This window comes from Lagopus leucura, unplaced genomic scaffold, assembly GCF_019238085.1.
Source record: "Lagopus leucura isolate 7727_CA_CO unplaced genomic scaffold, USGS_WTPT01 Super-Scaffold_100015, whole genome shotgun sequence".
NCBI lineage: Eukaryota > Metazoa > Chordata > Aves > Galliformes > Phasianidae > Lagopus > Lagopus leucura.
Genome location: NW_024962269.1, coordinates 13,712,676 through 13,719,893, shown reverse-complemented (window position 1 = coordinate 13,719,893; position 7,218 = coordinate 13,712,676). Strand labels below are relative to the sequence as shown.

Below are 7,218 nucleotides of genomic sequence, written 5' to 3'. Positions count from 1 at the left end.
AGCTTGTGAAGACAGACTGGGAGTGGGAGTTGTAACGGAGGTAGGAAGCAGACTGGATTTTATTAGACTTCCATCATCTTTAAGAGATCCCTAACCAGATCAGGTTTCAGCCTCTCCCTCCACTCTTGTGTCAACCTTTGGTTCTGTTTTTGCTGGAGGATAAGTTTCATTATATTAATAAGCAGCACAAGTGGTTCCAATTGTGGAAGAACCACTCTGAGCTGTCAGAAATGATCAGAGGAGAAATTTCAACCTTTCCATGATCGCAGCCTCTTCTTCTGGTGCCTCAACTCAGCGCTTCCCCAGCGCACTTCACATTGTTTAGCAACCATGACAATAATAAAAGGTACGCTTACATTTTGGTGAGAATACATTATTTTGAGGAACTTTATTCTCTGATCATGTAGTACATCAGTGCTCATGAACCAGATGTTACTGGGAATAACTAGGCTAACATCCAATCTGCTGTCTGGAAGGCCAGACCTGGGGACATACTGCTATGAAACTGTACATCTTCAATTTTCTACTGCAGTCAAATTTCAAACGCAAACATCTTTAATTGTGCCACTGTAACAATGAGCCTGCATTGTTTTTTTTTTTTATTGCTAATATGGAAGTAAGTAGGAAAAACTCAGAAAAAGTACCCCAAAAGCTGAGGCTGTTTGGTCTGTATCTTAAAGTGATTCCCTGCTGCTTACCAGTCATAATGCTCAACATTTGTATTCCTCAAAGCATCCGCATGAGAGAAAGCATTTTAGGTAGACAGAGAAGATAAGGAATCCCTATGAGGGTGGAAGTACTACCAGCTTAATTTTGCAGATAGGAAAGTGGCACAAACACGAAGTATTAAATTCCTCTGAGCCCAAAAGAGCGGCCAGTAGAGGGGAGCAGGTCTGACTCGGAGAATGCACCCTAACCATTAAGGCCATCCTCAGGTGAGCAGAAGGAGGCAGCTGTGGAACAGGCATCCTCAGGTTGTGCCTCTGAAGCTGCTCAGGCTTTGTGTAGCACCATGTGCATGCCCTGCAGTTTCCCTCAGGTTGCAAGGCTGGGCTCACAGATCTACCTTGAAATAACTGAGAATCACACTCCATCTCAACAGGTTTCCCCACTGCCCAGGGAGGATCTGAGTGAAGTTTAGTTTTCAAATTAAACTCACCTGGGACTAGTCACTGAAATGTCATCCATGAGATAGAACAAAAAAAAAAAAAAGGGAGAAATGTAAAAGGAAATCTTTGTAGCCAGGACTACCTGACTCTCCCACAGTAGGAGACACGAGAATACTGTTTCATGTCATGGAGATGTAGTTAAAATGCAGACTGCATATCCTTGTTCTCAGAATTTGAGAGGTGTGGTTTATGCATGTGGACAAGCCATCGTTCCTCCCTTTGATCTATCACTTGATGTAGAGGAAAGGCTTTTATGTGTTAGTCCCATATAATGGATAATTTAGTCTGAAACCATTATAAAAAGTATTACACTTTGGGTACATATGCTTCAATTATTCTTGAAAGTACATGGAAATATTGTATGACATTCACATATAATTCAAGTTGTTTTTTTTTTTTCTTTTTAAACCAAACTAAAACCAGAACTTTTGTTTATCATCCAAACAAATTTGTTCTCCTGAGGTAAGTTTGCAAGTATTTTAAAAGACTTCTGCCCTTTTATGGAATACATTTTAAGGTAAAAATGTAACCGCTGTCTTTGGATGTTAAAGAAGAAAAATGTTAGAGTCATCATTCACTGAAATTACTACTGGTGCATATTGCTTTTTAGCTGCCTATATTTAATCTGTTTATGAATAAAATTACTTACAATGAGAAGTAATAAATACAGACTTAAATTCTCCTTATACAAGTGCACTTATTTCTGAACTTAAAAATTAATCCTGTCACCCCTTTTACAAACTGAATTGACGAGAGAGAGAGACCTGAAACAGTTACCCTTAAAACCATGAACTGCTGCGGTGATGCGAGATGCTGGCATAGAGCAGAATTCCCCTTCTCCCACAGTAATAATTCCTGCAGGGAAAGCATCTTATTTTATTTTTTCACCCAGATGTTTGTTTTTCTTCTCCAGGTACGTTCCTAATGACAGATTTGGGAAACAGCGACAGCTGAACACCTGCATTCTTCTCAGCCTTTGCACCTTACTGCCTCAGTTTCACTACTGATAATTAAAGCACATTTATATCAAGAACTGTTTTTCCAACTAGGAAAATTATCTCAGCATTTGATATTGATTTTCTTTTACTGAAAGGTAGCTGTGATCTTCACATTTCGCATTCCACAGCAGAGAAAGTGCTGGTGGGAGATACTGGCCTGTAACACCTACCGCTGGCCCTCCATCTGTGGGGCTGCTGGCATTGCTAGTTCAAATTGTTAGTTCATCTGGTGGAAAAATACTTAACTTGGGGTATATGGGGCTTCAGAGGCAGAAGGGCACACCCTAAGGAAGTGCCCTGCTGGTCATTTAATCCCTGCTTTGTTCACTATGTGGTGCGTGTTGGCTGGCTCAGGAGGTGTGCCCTGCTCCTCCAGTGCTGTGATGTGACCAGCAACCCCCAGAGATCGGTGGCTCTGCAGCTGCATGTCCTGCCTTCTGAACTCTGAGTCCTGGGAGGGGACTGGAAGAGCTGAATGGTTTTATCTGCACCAGCCACCCCTAACTATCTTAAAGCCCCAAACCACGAGGGGCAGTTGGTTACACAGCACGGTAGGGTGCAAGCTATTAGCCCCAAGTGTTTCCAGATTCCATTTGGTGCACAGCACAAGCCCTTTCCCACACGATATCTGAACTAAACCTCATCAGCAGTGCCCAGGTTCAGATCCTGACCCAGCCTGCACTGCAGCCCCTCTGCTGAACTAACCCGAGATGAAAGGCGTCAAATGACAGGATACAGAGTGCTGAGAGCTGGCAGCGGAGGTTTCTTCTGCAGACATCTTGCTGGTTGTTTTAAGGTCTTCTGCCTCTAAGTGGCACCATGCTGAGTGATTGAACACTTGCTAGAATCTGTTCTACCTTTTATTGCAATGATTTATTACAGAGCTCCCAGTTTCCAAACTCTGAACTTTCACAAACGCTGCCTGGATGTCAGAGCCCTTTTGTCAGAAACACCAGAGCCTTCTGGAGTGATGGTCCTGGTACTACAAAACCCCTTTGGAAAGCCACAGCTCTTGAACCAGCATGGGGAAAGACTGAACTTTCATTTTTAGAGAAGGCTTTCACATCCCCAGGATCTGCATCTGAGAGGTACTCAAAATACAGCCAAGAGAAGCTTTCTTTACTGTAAATTTCCAGAGGATTACACTGAATCACAGTCTTGCATAGTCCAGTTTACAGATTTGTATGTACTTAATATAATTAGGCTCAGATTGTCTTTATGCAGCTTCTGCTCAGAGAGCAGGAACTAATTTGGAAGGGGGACAGAGGGTGTCCCAGAATGGATGGGTCCAGTCTACATCCACTACGAGACAGACAGACACACACTTGTTCTGAACATCCTGAAACTGCTTAAGCGAAGCGCACTCCCCAGACTAGCTATGCAGTACTGGCAATGTTGTGCTGCTTAGAACAGAAGGATTTGATTTCTCTGTGCCACAGAGGGCTCACAACACAATAGCATTCAGATATTCAAGCACCTATTATGAAATCTGACTTTGCTTTAGTACTTAGAAGTCCTCGCATATTTTGTGGCATTTAGGGCTGCCTTACTCTGCCTGAAAATACAGTGAGGTTTTCCTGTCCCTACATAATGAAACAAAATCCACACCCCAAACTCCTACAGCTCAAAACAACCAACCAGTGCAGCTCAGGAAAACTATGGATACTTTCGGAGAGCTAAAGAAATGTACATCATGAGAAAAGTTTTCCTGTATTTGAGAGAAGGTTGTCAGGATGGTAATATAGTACAGTGTGTAGTGAGGACTGGGAGATTTATGTGCCGATTCTGTGTATGATTTATTTTGATGAATTGTTTTTTATCAATATGTAAAAATCCAATAAATATAACTCCCTTTACAAAGGGTTGCTCCAGTCCCAGTGTTTCAGTGGACAGTTTTGGCAGAAAGTCAGGATGTGCATTAAAAACACACTTTTTGAGAAGTCTAATAAATAAAAGCTCTGAAATATGGTTTCCTACTGAGAAAGGCATTTTAAATCATTTTGATAAAGAACCTAAATTAGGCCTTAAAAGGAGGGGGAAGCTAGGTCCCTGCAACTAATTATTTATAGGTATTTTGAATATAAAAGTCCAGGAAAGCCTGCCTCCATCCCCCATTCTCTGCCACAATAAAGGGGAAAGAAAAAGCCATTCCCCTTCCACCTCCCACCCAAATTATAAGGCAGAAGTGTTAGAAAGGGGCCAAAGGAAACAAAATTAAAATAAGGAACAGAGAACTGACAAAAACAAGGAACTTCAGAAGTCCTGGAAAAAAAAAACAACCTGCACACTTTCTCCCCAAAGCAGAGATACCAGGAGGGGACAGGTCTTCACTTCTCCTCCTCATTACTCAAGAGCAGTGGGCTGCTACTCACCCCAGTCCTCTGAAGAGGGAATATACTGATATTTGCTAAGCACCACAGGGAATGTTTTTAGAAGTGAATAAACATTTGAATAGCCCCATTCTCTCTGAAAGTCAAAGCAATTTAGAGATGGCATAGAAGTCAAAACTGCTGGGGATGTCGGCTTCTGAATCACTTAAGTGCTTCTGGATATGTTAATCCAAAAACGTTTGGCATGTGTACAGCCACCCATGGGCCTTGCCTTCAGGGGAGTTACAGCACAGCGACCTGCTACCCCCTGCAGCAGAACCAGTGGGGCTGAAGATGTGCTCTGTGCTTCAGTGGGAGAGTCTGTGGCTCCGCAGCAGCAATTGGCAGCGCCCTGGTTTGGATCTCAAGCCAAGCCCAGAAACTCAGGTGCAGTTCACAAGGCTCAAGGCTCTGAATGGGAAGGCTGACAAATGAGAGATTAATAAATGGAAGCACAGTGTGTGTGCTGGAGAGATTTCTGCTATGGTGGTTGTGCCTACCAGGCTTCCTACTGAACTTACTGCTATTCATCTTACAGACATCTAGAATTTCCCTCCCTGTTCTCAGCTTCACCTTGTACTCCCTTCTGCCTCCAGGCACGAGCTGCTCTTGTCCCTGCACAAGGGCCATTCATTCTCTGCTCCATCAGGAGCGCTTCCCTCTGAGTTTGGGTTCATCCCTCTCCTTAAATCTGACCTTCACATCTTCCTTCTCATTGCAGGGCTCAGTAAGGTGCACTACAGAAAGAGCCACTGCACTTGCTGAAGCAGGAGGCTGCTAGCACTAGGGAAGGAAAACACAAACCTCAGAAAATTAATAGAAGCATTTAAGAGTTGGAATTTAACAATGTGGGTCTGCATCTACCTTTGGCCTGCCTCTGTGCTGTAGTTTCATAGGACACAAGAGCGCCCTTTTGTTGACTGGAGCCAGTTACAAGTCTTCTAGCATCCTCCAAATCCAAGCAAGACGAGGCTGCCCAGACTTACAGACAGCTTGCAGCCCTGATGTGTGCACAGCCTGAACTTGCAGACAGTGCCCTCTCAGGTCAGAAAGAGCAGAAAAGCTCAGCCACACAGCACCAGTGCAGCATTTAGCTCCAAAGCTGACACAAATACGTGGCCAAGTTTTCAAAATAACTGAGCAGCTTCAGGGCTTCGTTACCTGCAAACACATCAGCGGGAACTGCAGGACTCAGTTCTGAAAACCTGGGCTGGGAGAACTCAAAAAATGGGCCAAAGGCTCCTCTGAAAATATCCTAAATGACCAAACGAGAAAGAGCAACGGATAGAATGGCAGCACAAAACCAGAAGGTGCTAGCTGCAATTGAAGACAAGATTTTGTCCCCAGTTCACAGCAGCTCTGAGATTTCTCTCAACCCACCAAAAAGAGAAAAGAGAAGTTCACAGATAGTCAAAATGTAAAAAAGAAAAAAAAAAAGGCAAGCAAGAAAGAAAAAAGCAGAAATCTGAATTCAAACTGAGACTTAAGTAATAAAAAAAACCTGCCAAAAATGTTCATTTGTTTCAGGAAAACTTAAACACAGGCTTCTGACATCTTCAACTTAACCAAAAAACATCAGCCATAATGATTCCTCCATCCGATTCAACATTAATATTCAGACAAATGTCAGAAGCTGTCCTTTCCCAAGTGAAAGCAATCCACATTCATTTACAGCTGGAACACCTAAGGCCACACTGCTTCTGATGAACCAGCGGTAAATTTTAAGCTGAAATGAAAGAAAGAGGTAGAAGCCGATGCCTGAGTGCCTTCTGAAAAACATCAAAATGTATTTTCTTTTCAGTCCCTAAAAAAAGGATCTAATTATTTAGGGATCCTTTCCTCTTCACTTCATTATCATTAGCTTAGCAGCGCTGGGTTATCTAATTACTCAGCTAGAGCTGGAAACTGCATTTTCATGTAATAAGGTGTAAGAGGACTAGGCTGTCTAGCTTAGTAGTCAGTACTTGAAGAACAGCTGTAAAGAGTAGAGTCGGGAAGGCTGCAGCACAAGAGGAAATCCTCAGTAGAATTCAAGTGCTTTACATCTGTCATAAACATACTTCCAGATCAAATTAAAGGAATTTCTTTTAACTGTATTCACAGGCTCCAAACACTCCACACAACAAGCTGCCTGAGATCTTAGTCATTCTGAGAAATGAATCATTCCCCTTGTCATCTGGCTGTTCTCTGCTGACTGCTAATTCGCTGTATATTGATTTTAAGACTCTGTTAACACATTATATTTTTGTGTTAAGCCAGGAAAGCTTTTCTTGCTGAAAAATCACGTCCCATCCTTATTCCTCACAATATTCAGTTCTGTTCCTTCTCATTTATTTAGAATGACTGATCAACGCTGTTTAATCAGCTTTTAGTGGCTCTGTGATTCTGTTCCATGCTATTGTAACCACCTACATGTTTTTCTACCAGCATTTAACATCACAACATGAGTTCTACGTTTTGGACTTCTGTGTTTGCCTACTAATGCAAAAACTTAGCAGAGCAAATGAACGTTGAGGTAACACCCTGAGATTTTGGAATTCAACTGCTCAGAGAAATGACTGAAGGAAGAACTGAAAACACAGATCATAGGAACGACACCAGCATTTTTCCTCACTGATTTGAAACAGGTCAGGACTTCAAAAAAATTCCTGTAAAAACCTGTGCTGTTACAGCTGGCGATTA

General features: G+C 42.5%; 1 long non-coding RNA gene across 5 annotated transcripts in view; it reads left to right on the top strand.

Moving 5' to 3' along the window:
• Window positions 1-5,960, top strand: part of LOC122182729 — a 57,903-nt gene extending 51,943 nt beyond the window's left edge. For all 5 annotated transcript variants that reach the window (XR_006179954.1, XR_006179956.1, XR_006179955.1 and 2 more), the window contains one exon: window positions 2,083-5,960. This is a non-coding gene — a long non-coding RNA (uncharacterized LOC122182729). The remainder of the gene's footprint in view (window positions 1-2,082) is intronic.
• The last annotated feature ends 1,258 nt before the right edge of the window (window positions 5,961-7,218 follow it).